Here is a 24231-nt window from a genome sequence, read left to right as displayed (position 1 = left end):
AAAAAACGATACAAATGAACTTTCTGAAACAAACTCATATAAACTTAGGGTTACAAAAGAGGAAGGGGGGATAACTTAGGAGCTTGTGATTAACAGATATATACTATTATATACAAAATAAACAACAAGGTCCTACTGTATAGAACAGGGAACTAGAGTCAATATCTTGTAATAACCTATAATGGAAAAGAATCACAAAAAGAATACACATACATACATAATGTATATGTAAATGCATGACTGAATCACTTTCCTCTACATCTGTAACTAACAGAGCTTTGTAAATCAACCACACCTCAATTTTTTACAAAAGATTACTCCCCCTTTTAAGAAGTCTATCAGGAAATGTTTGCTAAAGGTCAGTGCATCATCTGTGAGGGGCCCCGTGGCTCAGACTTTAAGGGACCCCGGAGGAGAGCACCAAGTTCTGGGTGCTCTGCACTGATCAGGTTCACAGCTGTATTTTCGAGGCCCCTCCTCGTCAGGGAGGGAAAAGAGTACTGGATGGTTTCTGCAGTCCCTTCCACACTAGGTGTGGGTCTTCTACCGAAGTTTGTCCTCTTTTTGTCACTGCGAACTTCCCTGTCTGGAGCAGAAAGCTGATAACTGCACGGAAAAGGCTTCGTGCACGGCCCGCTCCTCAGCCCCAGTAGCTCTACCTTCAGCCCTATTTTAGCTGAGGCAAGCCTGCCTTTAAATAAAGGGACTTGCATTAATTTCTCCCACCTTTGATCTTCTGCTTCTGCGACTTCACAAAGTCATGGCTTTAAGGCTTTCCCTGCCAAGAGAGCCATGCTCAGACATACAGAGTATTCTCTTTGATCCAGCCCCCTCCGAATCCTAAAATAATGCCTCCCATCTCACCTGCAGGTTCTGTATTTTCCTTCAGGCAGTGATAGGATACCACTACTTTTTTTTTTTTTTTTAATCAGCCAATTTAGAGTCCAACCTCATCGTCATTTTTTTTTTAATTCCTTTAAAGTTTTGAGATTTGTTTTATTAACAAAAGACCAGCACCTACATACTTCTTTTTTTTGTCTTTCCAAGTATTCTAAGAGGCTATTCTCTCACTTCAGTGATGGGGCCATAGTTCAAAGGAGCTTTAGAATCATGGGGGTGGGGGAAACAATCAGTTCTATAAAATCACAGGCCACGCTTCCTTTCACTAATTCCTCTTTTCCCTCCTCTTCCTTCTCACACTCTTTGCTTCACCATAATTGGTTAAAGGCTCCGTCAGCCTCCTTTGCACGGAGAGCAAATGGATGGTCCCAGGCCAACACTGGCCGAGGACCCCTGAAGTACTTCCAAGCCTGACGCTCAGCATGGTGACAGTGGAAAACCCATCTCCCTCACTGGCTGCAGAAAGCAAAGAACCCATCCACCCCTCATCACACATGGGAAATCCGCAAAGATCACCGACATGTTTGAAATACTATTGAGAAATATATTTGGGGATGTTATTTGAATTATTCACCATTGTACAGCTGTCCAAAGAAGGCACCATTTAAACACTCACTGTTACCCTTGCCCAGGACTTCTCACTGAGCAGACTGGAGATGGCCACACCTGTGCAGCGTGGCCACGGGTGCTCTCGGTCAGGACCTAGAATAGCTGGGCCCACATTAACGCAGAATTCCACCTGTGCTCCAACCCCAACAAGCGCAGCCTGCCAAGGAACCACAGAGTCAAAGGGGAAACCAAAACCGAATGGGGAGCTCATCACAGCAGGCTCCTGGAGCAGTAGAGGAGGAAGTCTGGGGCAGTTTGGAAGCCTGAAGAGCAGAGTAGAGGCCAGGGCACCCAGGGCATTTAATCAATCTTGATTCCTAGCTGGCTCCATCGATGGCTCCCACCAACCTGACCGGTTCTAGAATTCCGACCAGCCAAGCCATGGTCAGAAGATAGCGCTAAAGCACCCTGACTTCCCCCTCACTGCCACCTGCCTGGGCCCCTGGCCAGGTGTCATCTCACCTTGAGGGCAGTTCCCCTCTCCGCAGCTCCTCAGGGTGGGCTGAGGGGGAGTAGTCAACAGCATAAACTGCACACTCACCAACAGGTGGCTCTGCTGTTTGCTGTGGCAACTGGGCCGGGAGGACAAGGGAAGAAGTCCTGGAGGGCTGCCTTGCTGGGGAGACCTCAGCCAGGATGCTCCTGAAGAGTTCTGAACTCTAGCAGGGGCAGCCGATTTAGCAGCCCCCTGGGCAGTGCCTGGCAGAAAGGAGCACAGGAAAAGCCGAGTCAGGGACAGACACACCAAAGGGAGAGGGAGCGGCCAGCCGGGAGGAGCCCATCAGCGGAGTGGCTGGTGGAAACATCCCAAGGACAACAATAGTTGCTTTTATGACTGTGTGTGGGGGTTATGGGTTTAGAGTTCAGGAACAATAGTTATGAGGAGAACCAGAACGAGGTGCTTTCTTCCTCCACAGAGGACCGATGCTGGAACGCCAGGGAGGATGGAGCTCGGTGAGGCTGCAGGGTCTGGGAGAGGCCATGGCAGGCGTGGGGAGGAAGGCCACCTGGGAGGCCTCTCGGGAGGCTATTGCGGCCTCTGGAGGGACATGACCAGGGGAAGAGTTACTGACAGCACAGGGAGAAAGTACCCACAACTGGGAGAAGACTGTCCTCTGGAATGAGTGAGTCCCCACCCCGACAGCCCCCGGACCCAGTCCACATCCACGCCACAGGCAGGCAGCCCTCACGGCCCACCCCTCAGCCTGACCCAGGCTCCTGAAACTTACTCCTTCTCCCCACTTTAGAAACCTGTTTCCCACCAGCAGCAAACCTCATATATTCCTTAAGAGAGAAACAAATACCTAGAACATGCAGTAAATCCACTGTATCACAGGAACAAATGACTGACCTCTGAGCCCTTCATGTGCTGCCCTTCCAGAAGGTGCATCAGTAAAGCTGTGCAGGTCGCTGCATTAGTGTCCGACTGTGTACAACCCTATGGACTGTAGCCTGCCAGGCTCCTCTGTTCATGGGATTATCCAGGCAACAATACTGGAGAGGGTTGCCATTTCCAACTCCAGGGGATCTTCCTGACCAAGGGATAAAACCTGCGTCTATTAAGTCTGTCTCATTGGCAGACATGTTCTTTACCCCTAGTGCCACCTAGGAAGCCCTATTAGTTGGAGTCTTTGTAAACTGCCCTGGTGGCTCAGATGGTAAAGCGTCTGCCTACAATGCAGGAGACTTGGGTTTGATCCCTGGGTTGGGAAGATCCTCTGGAGAAGGAAATGGCAACCCATTCCAGTACTCTTGCCTAGAAAATCCCATGGATGGAGGAGCGTGGTAGGCTATAGTCCATGGGGTTGCAAAGAGTCGGACATGACTGAGCAACTTCACTTTGCTCACTTGTAAACTCAAAGGAAATTAAATAGTCAAGGTGGGAATTTAAGCAGAGAAAGTACTTTCAGGTGGAAAGGTCCTTATACATCCCTTCATCACACAGGACATCTAGAGGGTGAACATTCAGTCTAGGGTGGTGCCCCACCCTCGACTTTGGGTGTACTTTGAAGTGGAAATGGGAGCGACTGGGCCCTCCAAGGAGGGGTAGAATGCCCACCCTGTTACAGTCCTGTGGCTAGACCTTCTTTCCCACCTGCACAGGCAGCTTCAGCAGAAAGCTGATGCCAAGAGTGCTGGCCCCATCTGAACCCACTTTCCTGATAATCTGTGTGGCCCTCAGGACCAGGTAGGAGCTGAAGCAGGACAGCATTTCTGTAAGTAATAGTTTCTGCGTCTCTTATGGCCTAAGCCAGTCAGTCCCAGCAGAACTTCCCTCAACCAAGCAAGCTGGGTCCATCTGCTGCCCCTCTCCTCAAGGATTCTCCACCCTTGGTAAAGGGCTCAGGCACCTGCCACTTGACCTTGACTCCACCTCCAGCCAGAGCACACGACGCCTCATCCTCACCAGCCACTCCTCCACTGGCTGCCAGCAGGAGGCACCTCCTCATCCGCTCCTCCTCCTCCTGTGCCTCAGACCACATCATCCTACCCTGTGCCCAGAGGAGCCCATTCTATGCTCATTCTTCTGTCCAGCAGATTAGGCTACTCCTAGCTATAATCCTTTCACAACTCAACCTTACCAAGGATTGTTTCTGAAAGGACCCAGAGTCACTCACAAGAAAATATAAAATTAAACTGAATATTTAAAAAGTGAAACTGTGTAAAAGCTGATAATACAAGTAAAATGGTTTCCTAAGTGGATTATGCAAAATTGTCAAGCATTACATCTATCCCTGAGTTTCATGACACTCACAGTAAAAAAGGGAAATAGAATGGGTCACATAATTCTCCATGCTGTGAGGATGCAAAGGCATGTCATAGAGAAACTGGACCTTCCAGGGCTAATCTCTGCAGAGAACGGCCAATTCTACCCATAGACTTGTTAAAAATGTTCATTTATTTGGCAAGGAGCCTGAAAGGCTACAGTCCATAGGGTTGCACAAAGTTGGACGTGACTGAAATGAATTCACACACATGCACGCTGGGTCTTAGTTGCAGCATGTGGGATCTTTAGCTGTGGCATGTGGGATCTAGTTCCTTGACTAGGGATCGAACCTGGGCCTCCTGTTGAAAGCTCGGACGGAGTTTTAGCCACTGGACTACCAGGGAAGTTCCCTACCCATAGGCTTTTCAGAAAAAATACTCACTATTTGGCCCCTTTTAAATATCAACACTTAAACGAAAGCAAGGAAATATTAAAACATGACTTGAGATTTTTGCAGGGAGCTAAAGCAACGTGGTTTGGGCTAAGGGTCTAGAAGCTTAAACTTATGGTTGCCCAGCGCAGGGAGCAGGGGGTAGAGAAAGAATAGTTAGGGAGTTTGCAATGGACACATACATAAGGACCTACTGTTTAGCACATGTAACTTTGCTCAAAGTTATGTGGCAGTCTGGATGGGAGGGGAGTTTAGAGGACAATGGATACATGTATAAGTATGGCTGGGTCATTTGAATCCATTACAACATTGTTAATTGGCTATCAGATCAGATTAGTCGCTCAGTCGTGTCTGACTCTTTGAGACCCCATGAATCACAGCACGCCAGGCCTCCCTGTCCATCACCAACTCCCGGAGTTCACTCAGATTCACGTCCATCGAGTCAGTGATGCCATCCAGCCATCTCATCCTCTGTCATCCTCTTCTCCTCCTGCCCCCAATCCCTCCCAGCATCACAGTCTTTTCCAATGAGTCAACTCTTCGCATGAGGTGGCCTAAGTACTGGAGTTTCAGCTTCAGCATCATTCCTTCCAAAGAAATCCCAGGGCTGATCTCCTTCAGAATGGACTGGTTGGATCTCCTTGCAGTCCAAGGGACTCTCAAGAGTCTTCTCCAACACCACAGTTCAAATTGGCTATACCCCAATACAAAATAAAAAGTTAAAAAAGAAATAAAGTGTCAGTGACATTGTTATTACTGATGTTCAGGCACCCAATTGTGTCTGACTCTTTGCAACCCCATGGACTGCAGCACTCCAGGCCTCTCTGTCGCTCTGCATTATCTCTGTGTGCAAGCAATACAGCAATGACGAATTTAAAAAAAAAAGACACAGAGGTTCTCAGGGCACCTCACCATGTATTCTTCAGGGGTGGAGGAGCACTAGGAAATGTGGTGGGATTATTAACTGCTATAATGACAGGGTGGGGGGGCAGGCAAGGATGCTAATATCCTACATTAAACAGAATACTCATGATAAAGAATTATCTCATCTAAAATGCTAATTGTGCCCCCTTGAGAAACACTGGAAGAGGAATCAGTAATTAGCACGACTCTTCTAATGCCTTAAATACCAGTGAAATCTTCAGAGAGCTGACAGCAAAGATTACAAGAATGTCTGCTCTGGGACTACAGATGAAGGGGCATGCAGGCTTCTGATGTGTCAGTCTTGCTGGTAGTGACACGAAGACCATCCTCTGAGGGGGTTGGAGCCAGATGAATATTGTTAACTGGGGAGACAGCAGGAAGATGGGGAGCTATAAGGATGCCTGTGGAAAGGGACAAATCTCTCCTGCTTTTCATTTTTTCATATTGGTAAGCGAGGATACAACTGGGACACCAAAACTGCACATCAACACATCACAGGAGAATCTAGTCGAGAGCACTAATTGGGTAGTGTGGTACCCAACTAGCATCACCTGGGAACTTGTTGACAATTCTACCTACTGAAGACAAGAAACTCTGAAAGTGGGTCCAGCCAGGTGTGTTTTAATAAACCCTCCAGGTGAGTCTGAATCAGGCTCAAGTTTGAGAACCACCAATCTAGAAGGTTTAGGGCTAACCATGGCAATTGGTCGGAGAAGGCAATGGCACCCCACTCCAGTACTTTTGCCTGGAGAATCCCATGGACGGAGAAGCCTGGTAGGCTGCAGTCCATGGGGTCGCTAGAGTCGGACACGACTGAGCGACTTCACTTTCACTTTTCACTTTCATGCATTGGAGAAGGAAATGGCAACCCACTCCAGGGTTCTTGCCTGGAGAATCCCAGGGACGGGGAAGCCTGGTGGGCTGCCGTCTATGGGATCGCACAGAGTCAGACACGACTGAAGCGACTTAGCAGCGGTAGCAGTAGCATGGCAACTGGTCACCAGAGATATTTTAGAAATGCTGTCTCACCTCTGTGCAGAGTCTCTATTAGACTCTGAGAGGGAGGGAGATGTTGCAGGCCAATTATCCAAGGTGGAGGGTCTGAGAAGGAAGACCTAGTGATGAGAAATGAGACTAAAGAATGAATTACCAAGGGTCAATTTAAGTCTCAAGTCAGATTAATCATCCTAGAATGATTTTTTTTTAATTGAAGAATAGTTGATTGAAATATTATATTAGTTTTAGGTATACAGCATAGTTATTTAGTATTTTTATAGATTATACTCCATGTAAAGGTATTATAAAAATAATGGTTTTAATTCCCTGTGCTGTACAATATATCCTTGTTGCTTGTCTATTTTATACATAGCAGTCCATGGGGTCGCTAGGAGTCGGACACGACTGAGCGGCTTCACTTTCACTTTTCCCTTTCATGCATTGGAGAAGGAAATGGCAACCCACTCCAGTGTTCTTGCCTGGAGAATCCTAGGGATAGAGGAGCCTGGTAGGCTGCCGTCTGTGGGGTCGCACAGAGTCGGACATGACTGAAGCGACTTAGCAGCAGCAGCAGTCTACATCTCTTAAAGCCATACCTCTGTCTTGCCCCTCCCTCCTCCCTCTCCACATTGGTATCTACTAGGTTGTTTCCTTTACTGGTAAGTCTGTTTTTGTTTTGCTCTACGTATTTTATTCATTTTTTATATTTTACATATAAGTGATGACATACAGTATTTGTCTTTTTCTGACTTATTTCACTCGCATAATACTCTCTAGGTCCATCCATGTCATTGCAAAGGGCAGAATTGAATTATTTTATGGCAGAGTAATATTCCGCTGCGTACATCTTTCACACCTTTATCCATTCATCTGTTGATGGACACTTGAGTTGCTTCCATATCTTAGCTATTGCAAATAGTGCTGCTATGAATACTGGGGTGCACGTGTCTTTTCAAAGTATACTTTTCCAGATATGTACCCAGGAGTGGAATTGCTGGATCACATGATAGTTCTATTTTTAGTTTTTTGAGGAACTTCTGTGCTGTTTTCCATAGTGGCTGCACCAATTTACATTCTCACCAACAAGGTGTGAGGGTTTCCTTTTCTCTATATCTTCAGCAACGTTTGTTATTTATAGGCTTTTTGATGATAGCCAACTCAACATGTGTGAGGTGGTATTTCATTGCTGTTTTTACTTGTATTTCTCTTATAAATAGCAATGTTGAGCATCTTTTCATGTGCCTGTTAGCCATCAATATGTCTTCTTTGGAAAATTGTCTATTCAAGTCTTCTGCCCATTTCTTGTTTGGATTTTTTTTTAAATATTAAGTTGTATGAGATGTTTGTATATTTTAGAAGTTAACCCCTTGTTGATGCATTATTTGCAAATATTTTCTCCATTCAGTAGATTGTCTGTTTTGTTGATGGTTTCCTTTGCTATGCAAAAGCTTTTAAATTTAATTAGGTCCCATTTGTTTATTTTTGCTTTTATTTCTTTTGCATTAGGAGCTAGATTTCCCCCGAAAATACAGCCACAATTTATGTCAGAGTATTCTGTCTACATTCTCCTCTCCTTTATGTTTTCATGTCTTATATTTAGTTCTTTAATTCATTTTGAGTTTATTTTTTATATGGTGGGAGGAAATGCTCTAATCTCATTCTTTTACATGTAGCTGTTCAGTTTACCCAGCACCACTTACTGAAGAGACTATCTTTTCTCCACTGTGCATTCTTGCCTCCTGTGTTTTAGATAAATTGACCACAGGCTTGTGGGTTTATTTCTGGGTAGAAGAATTTTGCTTTTAATCAAACTTGTACTTCTCTTTGAATAGCCAATACATTTATATGATTCAAAATGCAAAAGATTCAAAGGGTATGCAATAAAAGGCCTTTCGCTCTCCCCTGTTCCTAGGTACTCAGCTCCAACTTCCTTCCCTCAGATCCAGCCGTGACGTCATTGTCTCTTAGGGACATGTATAAAAATATGTACGTATACGCTTTTTCCCCACTTTCTTTCTTAAAAACAAATGATAGCATATTACACAATCTGTTTTGTATCTTGATTTTTTCACTTAATATATTTTGGGGATTATTCCATATTAAACACATCAAGAACCACCTAGAAGACTTCCAAGTGTCTAAGAACATATAACACCTCAGGGACATTGTGTGCCTTCCCTAAAGAGAAGGAGCATCTGTTAGGCCATTATATGATTCCTGTGAATTTCACAGTGAACCCCCTACAGAGAAATTGTACTAAAATTCTCCATTTGGAGAACTCTACTAGGGCTGTATTTATAAGTTGTTTTATAACAGGAGGAGGCAATATGGAAACTCTGAGGTCATTAAAGTGGATGAGTAACACCACCATATAAGACCAGCAGCCGGTGGGTCACACACCCTGTGATACACAGTAGACAGGAGCTCGAATACTAGGGAGAACTCAAAGCCACGAGAGCTCTCGGAAACTTTTGCTGCAAGACTAACAGCCGTAAGTCACATTTTATCCACAGGAACTAGCAAAACACATGAAAGGATAAAGACAGGGACTAGCTAAGAGCACTTAGAGAGTCAGCTTTCAACACTTAGAATCAGATACACAACACAGGATAAAATAATATATGTAATCTCTATCCACCTGCTAGTTTCAGTTACAGTAACATTTCCTTCAAAATTACTTTTTGTTCTGTCTGTCCTTCAGCACCATCAGTAAGATGTCTTATTCCTCCCTGATTCCTGCCAGATTCATATCAATGTAGACTTTGAACCTAAAGCATGACGATTTCTGTTTTTTAATTTATTATTTTTTCAGTTCAGTTCAATTCAGTTCAGTCGCTCAGTCATATCCGACTCTTTGCGACCCCATGAATCACAGCACGCCAGGCCTCCTTGTTCACCACCAACTCCCGGAGTTCACTCAAACCCATGTCCATCGAGTCAGTGATGCCATCCAGCCATCTCATCCTCTGTCGTCCCCTTCTCCTGCCCCCAATCCCTCCCAGCATCACAGTCTTTTCCAATGAGTCAACTCTTTGCATGAGGCGGCCAAAGTACCGGAGTTTCAGCTTTAGCATCAGTCCTTCCAATGAACACCCACTGGAATATAATTGCTTTACAATGTTGTGCCAGTTTCTGCTGTACAACAAAGTGAATCAGCGACATGTATACATATATCCCCTCCCTCTTGAAACTTCCTCTTATCTCCCATCCCAGCCCTCTAGGTCATCAATAATAGCTTTATTGAGATATAATTCACATACTATATCATTAATCCATTTGAAGTAACAATTCAATGTTTGCTTGTTTTTTTTAGTACAGTCACTGATTTGTACAGCCATCAACTCCATGCATTTAGAACATTTTTATCACCCAAAAAGAAACCCTGTACCTATCCACAGTCACTACCCATAGCCTCTCAAATTCCCCCAGCTCTAGGCAGCCACCAATCTACTATCTGTTTCTATGGATGAAAGATAAGGCACTTCAACAGTCTCATCGGCAGACCCAACACAACAGAGGAAACAAAATTAGTGATCTTGAAGATAGGCTACCAGAAATGACACAAATTGAAACACAAAGACATAAAGAGGGTGGGAAGAATAGAGCACCTAAGAGTTATGAAATAGTATCAAACTGGTCTGCCATAGAACTGGGTTCAATGCCTGGGTTGGGGAAGATCGTCTGGAGAAGGGAACAGCTACCCACTCCAGTATTCTGGCCTGGATAATTCCATGGACTGTATAGTCCCTGGGGTTGCAGAGTCAGACACTACTGAGCAACTTTCACTTTCACTTTCATGTGTAATTGGAATCCCAGAAAGAGAAGAAATAGATACTGATATGAAAGAAATATCTGAAGAAATAATGCCTAAAAATTTTACAAAAATAATGAAATATACAGATCCAAAAGGTTCAGAGAATTACAAGCAGTACAAATACCACACAAAAACAATCAAACACATCTAGACATAACATATTCCAACTGCTGAAAATAAAAGATAAAAAGAAAATCCTAAAGGCAGTTGGGGAAAAGGAGAAACATACTATTTACACAGGATGAGAGTTAAGTTTTCAAGTATACTTCTCATCTGAAACAATGCAAATCAATAAACAACAAAATGACAACTTAGGAGTACTAAAAGAAAAAACTTTTAACCCAGAATTCTGCACCCATTAAACTCTCTCTCAAAAGTAAAGGAAAAATAAAAACTTTTAAAAATAAATGAAAACCTGAGAGAATTCATTATAAACAGGCTTGTCCTTCAAGAACTTTAAGTTCTTCAAACAGAAGGAATATACTAAAAAGAAGTTGGATCTAAATAAACTAAGATCTCTAAGTAAATATAAAAGACTTTTTAAAAAAATTAAGTTCTTCTAAAAGATAATTGTTTAAAGTTAAAACAATAGTAATATACTATAGATATATAGGATACATAAAAGAAAAACATATGACAATATAAAAGTTGAGAGGGAAGAACTTGGAGTATAGTGTTTTAAGACTTTTATACAATAAGTGGTATATTATTTGAAGGTAGACTGTGATTAAAGATGTATATTGTACTGGGCAGACTAAAAAATTTTTTTAGGAAGTATAATCATTAAGTTAATGAAGATAAAAATAAATAATTAAAATTCTCAATTAATCCAAAGGCAGGCAGAGAAAGATAAAGGAACAAAGAAAAGATAGAACAAATAAAACAACTGCATGGCAGATTTTAATCCAACTATATCAATAATTCCTGGAGAAGAAATGGCAACCCACTCCAGTATTCTTGCCTAGAGAATCCCAAGGACAGAGGGCCCTGACAGTTTGCAGTCAATGGGGTCTCAAAGAGTCAGACATGACTGCGTGATGAACACATATATCAATAATTATGTTAAATGCTGCTGCTGCTGCTAAGTCGCTTCAGTCGTGTCCGACTCTGTGCGACCCCATAGATGGCAGCCCACCAGGCTCCGCCTTCCCTGGGATTCTCCAGGCAAGAACACTGGAATGGGCTGCCATTTCCTTCTCCAATGCATGAAAGTGAAAAGTGAAAGTGAAGTCGCTCAGTTGTGCCCGACTCAGCGACCCCATGGACTGCAGCCTACCAGGCTCCTCCATCCATGGGATTTTCCAGGCAAGAGTACTGGAGTGGGGTGCCATTGCCTTCTCGGAATTATGTTAAATACCAATAGCCTAATCATATCAATCAAAGATCAGATTGGATAAAAAAGCAGGACTCAATCATATACTATCTACAAAAAGCCCACTTTAACTATAAAGACAGGGATAAGTTAAAAACAAAAGGGAAAAATATTAAAAATGCAGTTCAATTCAGTCACTCAGTCGTGTTTGACTCTTTGCCACCCTGTGGACTGCAGCATGCCAGGCTTCCCTGTCCATCACCAACTCCCAGAGCTTTAAGCACCAATCAAAGGAAAACTAAAATGGTTATATTAATACCACACAAGTAGATTTCAGAACAAGGAATATTAGTAGTGATAAAGAGAGTGATTTCATGATGAAAAGGTTAATTCACTAACTATAACACTCCTAAGTGTGTATGCATCCAACAACAGAGACCCAAAGTACATTATTCAAAAACCCTTAGAACTGAAAGGAGAACTAAGTAAATCTCTAACTGTATTTGGATACTTCAACACTCCTCTCTCAGTAACTGATTAAAAGAAAAAAAGTATACAGAAAGTAAGTAAAGATGTAGTAGAATAGAACACCACTATCAACCTACATGACTAAATTGATACTACACCTAAAAAGACAGAATACACATTCTTTTCAAGTACACAGGAAGTATTTACCAAGAGAAGCCATATTCTAGGCCACCAAGCAGAACTGAATCAATTTAAAAGAAATGAAATTATATAGAAATGTTCTGTGAGCATAATGAAATTAAATTAGAAGTTAATAACAAGAAGATATCTGAAAAAGCCCTCAAATATTTGGAGACTAAACACCACACTTCTAAATGACCCATAGATCAAAGAGGAAGTCACAAGGATATTTGAAAACACTTCAAATTGAATGATGTGAAAGCACAATACATCATATTTGAGGAGATACAGCTTAAGTAGCTAAAGTTTAGGAGGAAATTTATAGCATCAAATGCTAATATCAGAATAAAAGAAAAGCCTCAAATCTATACATGTGTATGTGTATATATGGGCTTCCCTGGTTAGCTCAGCGGTGAAGAATCCTACATCTGCCAATGTAGGAGACATGGGTTCGGTCCCTGGGTCGGGAACATTCTGGAGAAGGAAATGGCAACCCACTCCAGTATTCTTGCCTGGAGAAACCCATGGACAGAGAAGCCTGGCGGCTACAGTCCATGGGGTTGCAAAGAGTTGGATATGACTTAGCAACTAAACAACACATGTGTGTGTGTGTACATATATATATACACACACACACACATATATATATACACTTACATAAATATAGAAATACATCATTATCATGTGAGGTTTATCCTAGAAATGTAGGGTTAGTTCAACATTTGAAAATCAATCAGCATAATTTATTAATCAACTGACTAGATGAAAAAAACTAGGTGATCATTTCATTAGATGCAACAACAAAAAAAGCACCTGACAAAATTCAAATTCCATGTATGGCTCTGAGCAGCAGCTTTAGTCCGAATGCAAAACACCGGAAGGGGTCCAGAAGTCCTCTTATAAGAAAGGTATCAGCTGACATTAGAAGACTGAGTATGACGGGACAGATACTTGGCAGAGTCTTCAAATACACAATGAAATTATGTTCACAATATAGTTGTTTCAGATAGAGCTGGTTACATACAGGCAGACTTATAATGAAAAAAAGAAGAGCTTCACTATTACTGGACCTGTGGGCAAAGCCCCATTTGAAGTGGGGTTATGGTGTTGGGGTACTGTAGTGGGAGTGGAACGTGGCTCACCAGGGAGGGACTTGGGACCAGAATGAGTGACGGAATCTAGACTCCTCTATTGCCAGTTTAACAGCTCAAGTCTCAGTGAGCCATCCAAGGGTCAAAGCAGACCTGACTCAAGGATCAAAGCAGACCTGAGTCTAGAAACCAAATTATCAAAGTACAGCTGCAAAAGCCCAGATGAATGTCAAGGGCTTTTGAGAGTCACCCCCGGCTGGGAAGTGCTAGCTGGGAGGTCATTTTGCAGTGGTGATGGCCCCTGGGGCCCTGTGCCCAGGGAGGGGTCCCACACTCCCAGGGAACGTCCAGGCAACCTCCACACGGCTGTTCCCTCACGTTTGCTCTGCGGGAGAGAGCTCCCGAGCCTAGGCCTGTCTGCACCATGCTTGGCTCCTGCGGGCAGAACACCCTGGGCGCCCGCCTGGAGCCCGGGCCTAGGGGCCCAAACTGGCATTTTTCGCCTGGAGAGCCCTAATGCGGGGTGGCCCAGCAACTGCTTGCAAAGGCCTCCCATGGCTGTTTGCCTCCTTCTGCCAGAGCTAGCTTTGCTCCCGCTCCGGCATTGGGCACGCCAAGGGCAGGCCTTCCACCCCTTGCCGGGGGCCCATGGGAGGTGCCAGGTGCCCTGGGCCAGGTGACCCCAGCATGGCGTCCAGCCCCCTCAGACACACTCCTTACGCGTCCTTATTCCCCTGCAGCCTCCTTCCCCATGGGCAGGACCACGCTGACCTAAGAATATGTTTGCAAGGCTCGCAGAGGGCAGGCAGACACCCGGCCCTGACTCGGGAATTGAGGCCCTGGGAGCAGGCCTGGAGGTCTGGCGTCTGAGAAGCCACACACGGGCTGGCGGGCTGAGAGTCACCCCCAGCTGGGAAGCGCTGCCTGGGAGGTCATTTTGCAGTGGCAATGGCCACTTCAAGTGTACTTGAAGCCAAGAAGATTAGAAGGAACAATCATCTCTCTTAATACATGCTTGCAAACTGGGGTACAATTTAAAGAAGCCAGATATGTAAGTGACAACACCTCATATGTTAGCATGGTTATAAGGCTCTGTTACCCTTGCCTGTGAGGCAGGATGAAAAAGCTGGGCCTTCTGAGTTATGGGACAGGACAAGGAAGAACGTATACATGGCCTGCCGCAAATAGACCCATGTTCTAGCAGGCACAGGGCCATGGTGATTGGCTTCACGGGGAACTCAGACCAGTTCCAGAATATCAGGTTAACAGTATACCCAAGAAAGAAAAGGGCCTAAAAAAGAAAGATGCCTCCGGCTTCTTTTGGGGGACTATACAATATGATGGTTTGATATATGTACACATTGTGAAAATATAACCACAAACAATTAACGCATCTGTCACCTCACATAGTTACCGCACATGTTTGTCTGTGGTGAGAACATTTAAGATCTATTTAAATTAGCTAATTTCAAATACATAGTACAGTATTATTATTTTTTAATATTTATTTGGCCAAGCCAGGTGTTAGTTGCAGCACTTGGGATCTTTAACTGTGGCATGTGAACACTTATTTGTGGCAGGTGGGGTCTAGTTCCCTGACCAGGTATCAAACTTGGGCCCCCTGCATTGCGAGCATGGAGTCTTAGTCACTGGAGCCCCAGGGAAGTCCGTATAATACAATATTATTAACTACAGTCACTGTACCTTAGCTAGAGTCAGGTTACACATCAGGTCTCCAGAATTTATTCACCTTATAACTGAAAGTTTGCACCCTTTGACCAACATCTCCCCATTTTCCCACACAGTCCCCCTCCCCACCATCCACTGGCAACCAAGATTCTCTGGTTCTGTGAGTTTGGCATTTTTAGATTCCACATATAATTAAGGTCATACAGTACAGGTTTCCCCCACTTATTCAAAGTAGAGCATTTCTATGAAACCCTTAGTAAGCATAAAGCAAAAAAAGCAATTACCTTAAGAACACATCTTGCTAACAGATGCACAAAAATAAATTGAGATAAAGCACAGATGTTCACAGACAAAGTTCAAAGCAGCCTGATGCTGAGATGCTGAGTGCAGTTCCCAGGGTTGGAGCTTATTTCCACTTTCACTGCTCAGGGTGTGTGCTGACTCTTGAACAGTTCACTGAAAAACAAACATGGGCTATTTTCGCTTTTTATAGAAGCAAAAATTCTCTTAGGATTTCTTGCGGTTAGCAAAAACAGGTACTAATGTAGTTCTTTCATAGAGAGAAGTGGTGTAAAGGAAACTTTCAAAAACTCGGGAATACCTCTACAAATCTCTCTTTGCCTAGCTTATTTTACCTAGCATAATGTCCTCCAATTTCATCTATATTGTCACAAATGGAAGGATTTCCCTCTTTTTAATGGCTAAATACTATTCCACTCTATGTGTGACCGATTTGCTTTATCCATTTATCCATCAACCAACACTTAGGTTGTTTCACAATCTTGGCTTGACTTATTGTGAATAATGCTGCAGTGAACAAGAGAATGCAGGTATCTCTTTCAGATACTGAGTCCATTTCCTTTAGATAAATACCCAGAAGTAGGATTGCTGGGTCATACAGTAGTTCTATTTTTAACTTTTTGAGGAAACTCCATATTGTTTTCCATAATGGCTAAACCAATTTACATTCCCACCAACAAGTGTACAAGAGTTCCCTCTTCTCCATACCCTCACCAGCATTTATTACTTCTTGTCTTTTTTGGTTGGAGAAGACCCTTAAGAGTCCCTTGGACTGTAAGAAGATCAAATCAGTCAATCCTAACGGAAATCAATTCTGAATATTCATTGGAAGGACTGATGCTGGAGCTGATGTTCCAATACTTTGGCCACTTGATGCAAAGAAATGACTCATTAGAAAAGACCCTGATGCCGGGAAAGATGGAAGACAGGAGGAGAAGGGGATGATGGAGGATGAGATGGTTGGATGGTGTCACTGACTCGATGGATATGAGTTTGAGCAAGTTCCAGGACTTGGTGATAGACAGGGAAGCTTGGTGTGCTGCCATCCATGGGGTCGCAAAGAGTTGGACATAAACATGACTGAGTGACTGAACTAGTCTTTTTGGTAACAACCATCCTAACAAGTTTGAGGTGATATCTCAATGTGGTTTTGAAGGAGATCCAACCAGTCCATTCTGAAAGAGATCACCCCTGGGATTTTTTTGGAAGGAATGATGCTAAAGTTGAAACTCCAGTACTTTGGCCACCTCATGCGAAGAGCTGAGATGGCTGGATGGCATCACTGACTCGATGGATGTGAGTCTGAGTGAACTTTGGGAGTTGGTGATGGACAGGGAGGCCTGGCGTGCTGCAATTCATGGGGTCACAAAGAGTTGGACACGACTGAGCGACTGAACCAAACTGAATGGCTAGTGATGTTGAGCACCTTTTCAAATATCTCTTGGCCTCTTAGATGTCATTTTTAGAAAAATGTCTATTCAAGTCCCTTGCTCATTTTTTGGATTACTTGATGTCCTTGTGGGGGCAGTTTGCTATTGAGCTAGATATACATACGTTCTTTATATACTTTAGTTATTAATCCCCTTTAGATATATGATTTGCAAATATTTTCTCTCATTTTATAGGTTGCCTTTTCATTTCATTGCATATGGACAAGCAAAATTTTCCCAATACCGTTTGTTGAAAAGACTCTTCTTTCGCCATTGTGTATTCTTGGACCCTTGTCAAAGATTAGTTGATCATCTACATGTGGGTTTATTTCAGGGCTCTCTATTCTGTTCCATTGATACATGTCTGTTTTTATGCCAACACCATACTGTTTTGGAAGGGCTGATGCTGAAGCTGAAACTCCAATACTTTGGCCACCTGATGTGAAGCGCTGACTCATTGGAAAAGACCCTGATGCTGGGAAAGATTGATGGCAGGAGGAGAAGGGGATGACAGAGGATGCCTGGATGGCATCACTGACTCAATGGACATGAGTCTGAGCAAACTCTTGGAGACGGTGAAGGATAGGAAAGCCTGGCGTGCTGCACTCCACGGGGTCACAAAGAGTCAGACACAACTGATTGAACAATAACAATGCTGTTTTGATTACTATAGCTTTCTAATATAGTTTGAAATCAAGAATTGCAATGCCTTCAGCTTTGTTCTTCTTTCTCAAGAGTGCTTTGGCAATTTAGAGTTTTTTGTGGTTCCATACACATTTTAGGATTGTTTGTTCTACTGATATTTCTGTGAAAAATGTCATTGGAATTTTGATAGGAACTGCATTGAATTTGTAGATCATGTTGGGTGGTACGGATGATTTAATAATATTAATTCTTCCAATCCATGAATACAGGCTATCTTTCCATTTACTTGTGATTTTCATTTCTTTCATCGGTGTCTTATAGCATTCAGAGTATAGATCTTTCACCTCCCTGGTTAAATTTATTCATATGTATTTATTTATTTACTCTTCCTGATGCTATTATAAGTGGGATTGTTTCCTTAATTTCTTTTTGAGATAGTTCATTGTTGATGCCTCCAGATTCTGACACAGGTTTTAAAGAAGACTAGTTCCTTCTGCAGCCCTTTTCCAAAGGCCACATCAATTCAGAGAGAAAAATCAAAACAAAAGCCCCAGAGCTAGAGACAGGAAGGAAGGGAAGCTATTCAAACTCCTTGTCCCTCTCCTCCATAGCACACAATAGTTGAGTCCTCTACTAGAGAAGCATAGCTCCAAAAGAATCCCTCTGACCTGGTGTTTTCTGGTTTCAAAGCCTCTGTTTGATCACTGTCACTATGGAGACAAGTCTGGGATGCTCTGCTCTAAGTGAGGAAGCTTATCCCTTCAAATATGCTTCTTGAGTGAGCAACAAAGGAATGCACTGAACCTCAACTAATCTCATATTCTCCTGGGAGACCTCTCTCAAGAGGCCCTTTCCCCCCTCTTGTCCTCACAAACCTCCCAGGTTTAACACTGTTCACCCAATAACCACATTTACATAGAGATTTACAGTTTACTTTGACCCACATCACCTTAATCAAGCCTGAAGGGTCCTCTTAAGTCACATGAGCCTCTTCTACAGTAACTAAACAAGGCCTTTGGTTTTAGGGAGCCCTTCCCCGGAAGGCTAGCAGACATGGGCCCTGCAGCTGGGATGGGACCCAGGAAGGAGGGGTAGGAGGGCAGGAAGTTTATCCGCATGACTTTTTCTTTTCCAGAGGGAAGAATCTGCAGAGGCTTGTAACCCTGGCATGCCTGATGCCCACTCCCTCAAAGCTCTTCTCAGTCTGTTCCAGGCTGTTCTGACTTGGCTCATGTTCTACATCATTCCCAGCCCTAGCTGTTCTAAGAGTGGCTGTCAGCTCTGGGGAATTTATCCTCCCTGACCTCAGATGGGTCTTCCTTAATTATGAGTTCTTAGAGTCAGCCTTGGCTTCCTATAACATAGACATAAAAAGAAAATGCTCCTTTATTTTCCTTTATTTTCTCTCCTCTATGACATCATTCTCCTTCACTTCTAGTCACCACATATGTATGGGTTTGCCCCTCACCAAGCAACTGTCTGCAACACCAGCTGAGTGTCCTACAATTTAACTCAATTCTGACATTCTCTACCTGGAAAGAACATCAGATTCCACAGACTACACCCACTTCATATGGCAACTGCAAGTCTGGCTAGTCACCTGTACTTCTGAGCAATTGGCTCTAAGTCAGAGGTTCCCACACCTGCTCCTTAAGTTTGATCATTAGCTAGGAAAGCTCAGAGAACTCAATAAAACTAATCTAAACTATTAGATTAGTAGTTTATTACATTGGCTATTAAAGAACATGAATAAACAGTCAGATGAAGAGATACATAGGGTGAGGTCCTGAAGAGTCCCAAGCATAGGAGCTTCTGTCTCATGGAGTCTGGAGTATACCACCTTCCTGGCACATAGATGAATCAAAGAAGGAGCTCTTCAAACACCATCCTTTTGGGTTTTTATGGAGACTTCCTATCATAGGCATGATTGATCACATCATTGGCCATTGGTGATTAAGTCATTCTCTAGCCCTTTTCCCCTCCCCAGAGGTCAGGAAGTAGAACTGAAAGTTCCAACTCTAATCACCTGGCTGGTTCTGCTGGCAACTAGTCCCCTTCCAGTGGTCTTCTAGGGGCTTTCCAAAAATCACCTCATGAATATATGCTCTGTGGTCAAAAGAGGCTCGTTATGAATAGCAAAAAACACCCATTTCATCTTTATGCTCTAGAGCTATTTAAGGAGTTAGGAACAAAAGATGTGCATATAGCTCTTAGCACTTAAGAAATTACAACGGTTTTAAGAGCTAATTCCAGAAAACATGACAAATTTATTACATCAGAGTATCACAATAGTGCTGTACTGTGCTTAGTCACTCAGTTGTGTCTGACTCTTTGGGACCACATGGACTGTAGCCCACCAGGCTCCTTTGTCCATGGGGATTCTCCCGGCAAGAATACTGGAGTGGGTTGCCATGCCCTCCTCCAGGGGATCTTCCCAATCCAGGGATCAAAGACAGGTCTTCTGCACTGCAGGCATATTCTTCACCGTCTGAGCCACCAGGGAAGCCCATAGCTCTTAATAGTTTTATAACACTGGGGAAGTAATTTAACCCTTTTTTAACATTTTATTTTTAATTGGGGGATAATTGCAATATTGCTGGTTTCTACCTTTCTAAGCTTGTTGCTGCCTCTGTAAGATGGGAACAAATACGTCTATCCAGTGGGTCTGATGATAAGGACTGAGGCCCAGATGCCTTCTACACACTTAGCTCCTTCCCAGCCTAGCTCACTCTGCCCTCAGGGCGTAGGCAGACTCCAATCTCTTAGGAAGGCTCATAACACAAAGGTAAAATGATGTATCAACCTCTCGTTGACTTCTCTAGCTTCTGTTTTGTGCTCACCTAAATCATTTCTGGTTGATGTGTAATTCTTTCCCTTCAGTTTTCAAAACAAACAAATAAGGGAACCTGTTCAACTTCATCTGTTTTTATTATGAGAAGCAATGAAGAACAAAGATTATCCTAGGAGGCAAACTTCTGGGTTCCCGTCATCCTTGCTCACTGAGTTCCTCAGCCTCTTCAGTCTCCAGGAGTTTCTTTCTAGATAACTCCTTTGCCTTACCTCCCAGAGGAAAGTGGCTGGATAGGTTGCTCCGTTACAGGCCCTTTCCACTGTAAGATCGCCCTTAAGGGAGTACCAAACATAAAATGGGAATAAATCAGACTTTGCTGAGAGACTGGTCTTGCCCTCTAGGAGTATTCTAAAATCAACCCCCACTTCTTAGAATAAACATTTCATTTGGAAATAATTTTAGATTTTCAGAAAAGTTGCTAAGATGATGCAGAGAGTTCCTTTAACCAATTTCCCCTAATGATAACATCTTACATTACCATGGTACATTTGTTAGAACTACAAAACCAATGTTAGTACACTATTATTTACTAAATTCCAGACTTTATTTGGATTTCACCACTTTTCCCACTAATGTCCTTTTTTCTGTTCCTGGATCCAATCCAGGATACCTCATTGGATTTAGGATAAAATATCTTTTAAATGGTGAAAGATTTCCAACATAGAGACAAACAGAACTTCAGTAAAAAGAACATCAGAAACACTTGATGCTCTTTTTGAGCCCTCTCTTCCCTTTTTCAAGCCCTTTCTTTTCTCCCTAGAGAATCACCATCACAAACCTATTGTTTATCATTCCCAGGCACATTTGCATGGATTCCTAAATATATACATATATATAAACATAATAAACACTATATAGTGTTGTTTTCCAGACTTTAAAACTTACATAAACACTATTCTTTTTGCATCCTTCCATAACTTGTTTTTTCATTCAACATTGTTTTGAGATCCATCTGTTAGGAAATAAAATGATGGTTCTTTCAACTGCTGTACATAATATGTATAGTATTTCATTCTATGAGTATACCACTATTATCATACACCTACTGATAGACATTTAAACCATTCCCCCCCCTCTTTTTTTTTTGCTGCTGAAATAGATACTTTAATGCATGTTTGCTGATGCACATAAGACTCTATCTAGGACTAGAATTTCTAGGTTAAAGGTGTAACCAAATTGTTTCTTAAAGCTGTTGTACTGATCTACACTCCTTTCAGAGGTGAGTGAGTCTGTTGCTCCACTTCCTCATCCTTATTTGGAAGTGCATTCATTTTATAAATTAACTGGGAAAGAATTGGCATCTTTATGAGGCTTCCAGTTCAAGAACACAGCAGCTTTCTTTTTATTAAGGCTCTTTTTTTTTTTCCTTTTAATAACTGCAATTTCTCCAAAAATATTCTTGTACATATTTTGGTTAGGCATACGTTTAGGCATCTTGAGGCTTTTATTACTATTGAAAAATAGAATTTTTTAAATTAATTTTTCTAATCGGCTATTACTGGTGAATAAGATTTTGATATGTTGATTCTGTGTCTAGGGAAACTGGCAAGCTCTTACTATATATTTTCTACTTACAGACCTCAAGAAAGTCATATTGTATGCAAATAAGGACATACCTTTCAATATTCACATCATTTTTCTGATTCTATTGCATTGGTTAGAATCTCCTGTACAGTGCTAAATATAAATGGCAAGAAAGGGCATCTTAATCTTTCTTGTGTCTTTAATGAAAAGAAGCCAAGAGTCTTCTTTTGGCTTTTTTTTGCTGGACTATTTTGATAGCTGCTCTTTATCAAGTTAAGGAAATTCCCTTCTAAGTTTCCTGAAAAGTCTATTCAATCATGAATAAAGCACTAAATTATGACAACTGCTTCTTTGGTATCTTATAGATTATAGGTATTAACTGATAGGCTAATATGATTTATTACATTAACACATTTTCTGATGTTGGATCATTCTTAATTTCATGCATAAACTCTACCTAGGATACAAATATTTGAAACAGATTTACAAATATTTCATAAGAATTTATGTTCATAAATTGGATTGATCTGTAATTTTCCTTTCTTGTATTCTTGTCTGGTTCGTGTATTTAGGTCATATTGTCATTGTAAAAGTGAATGAAAGTGAAAGTTGCTCAGTTGTGTCCAACTCTTTGTGACCCCAAGGACTATACAGTCCATGAAATTTTAGGCCAGAATACTGAAGTGGGTAGCCATTCTCTTCTCCAGGGTATCTTCCCAACCCAGGGATGGAATCCAGGTCTCCCACATTGCAGGCAGATTCTTTACCAGCTGAGTCACCAGGGAAGACTTTCCTAATTTTCTATTTTTTTAAACAGTTTGGTAATATTAGGATTATCTACTCCTTTGAAGTTGAATACAGTACAGATGTAAATCACCTGAGTATGATATTTTGGGGTGAGGAAGTCTTGGTTATTAGTTTAAGTTCTTTAATGATTTTTGCTTTATTGGTATTTTCTGTATTTTTTGAAGTAGTTTTGGCAAAAAAAATATTTACCTAGAAAACCATGTCTTCTCCCAATCCAAATTTTGGCATAAAATTCTTCAGAGTATAATCTTATGATTTTTATTATATATTATACATCTGTAGTTATAGTTCCCTTTCTTCCAAAACATTATTTGTGGCTCTTTTTCTGAATTAAAAAACAATTAGGGATTTATCAATTTCATAACTCCTCTAAATTACTTTCTATATAATTTTGTTTGTTTTCTTAGTGTCCTTACTTCTACTTTTCTAAAGGTTTATTTCCTTTCTTGTCTATCTTCTTGAGATAGACATGTATAGGCAATAATAGATGTCTACACAGTATGTATTCTCCCTTCATTCTTTATTAGCATAATCCTTATTTAGTTTTGGAAAGCAACACGCCAAACAAAAAAACAAACAAATTATATTTTTCAGACTCTGTTATAGCTAGGAAGTGCCATATGACATACCTCTTACCAATGACATATAAGTGGAAGTTACTGGGTAGGGCTTCCAGTAATACTCTGTAATTAAAGATATTCTTCCTTGAGAACCCCATGAACAATATGAAAAGGCAAAAAGATAGAACACTGAAAGATGAACTCCCCAAGTTGGTAGGTGCCCAATATGCTACTGGAGAAGAATGGAGAAATAGCTCCAGAAAGAATGAAGAGGCTGAGCCAAAGTGAAAACAACATGCAATTGTGGATGGGACTAGAGATGGAAGGAAAGTCCAATGCTGTAAAGAACAGTATCACATGTGAACCTGGAATGTTAGGTCCATGAATCAAAGTAAATTGGAAGTGATCAAATAGGAGAGGACAAGAGTGAACATTGACATTTTAGGAATAAGTGATCTGAAATGGACCAGAATGGGCGAATTTAATTCAGATGACCATTATTATCTACTACTGTGAGTAAGAATCCTTTAGAAGAGATGGACTAGCTCTCTTAGTCAACAAGAGTCCAAAATGCAGTACTTGGGTGCAATCTCAAAAATGATAGAATGATCTCTGTTCGTTTCCAAGGCAAATCATTCAAGATCACAGTAATCCGAGTCTATGTCCCAACCACTAATGCCGAAGAAGCTGAAGTTGAATGGTTCTATAGAGACCTATAAGGCCTTCTAGAAATAACACCAAAAAAAGATGTCCTTTTCAACATAGGGAACTGGAATGCAAAATTAAGAAGTCAAGAGATACCTGGAGTAACAGGTAAGTTTGGCCTTGGAATACAAAATGAAGCAGGGAAAAGGCTTATAGGGTTTTACTAAGAGAACACATTGGTCATAGCAAGTGTGTTGCTTACAACACAATAGACGACTCTACACATGGACATCACCAGAAGGTCAATATCGAAATCAGATTGATTATA

At 42.0% G+C, this 24231-nt stretch overlaps 1 protein-coding gene across 6 annotated transcripts in view; it reads right to left on the bottom strand.

Annotated features, from left to right (window-relative positions):
• The window catches only part of MYLK (myosin light chain kinase), a 281903-nt gene that overhangs the window by 222048 nt on the left and 35624 nt on the right, over nt 1–24231 (bottom strand). For 3 of the 6 annotated variants that reach the window (XM_086402723.1, XM_086402766.1, XM_086402734.1), the window contains exon 2: nt 15426–15597. The exons of 2 other annotated variants lie outside the window; for them this stretch is intronic. The gene's annotated coding sequence lies outside the window, so the exon portion shown is untranslated. Of the gene's footprint in view, nt 1–2050; nt 2306–15425; nt 15598–24231 lie in introns of those variants that run through there. One more of the 6 variants, XM_086402750.1, reaches the window with a different exon arrangement.

Source organism: Bos grunniens, chromosome 1, assembly GCF_055505025.1.
Source record: "Bos grunniens cultivar Pamir isolate PY7600 chromosome 1, Bosgru_T2T1.0, whole genome shotgun sequence".
In the NCBI taxonomy this organism is placed as follows: domain Eukaryota; kingdom Metazoa; phylum Chordata; class Mammalia; order Artiodactyla; family Bovidae; genus Bos; species Bos grunniens.
This window is presented reverse-complemented; position numbering and strand designations above follow the sequence as displayed.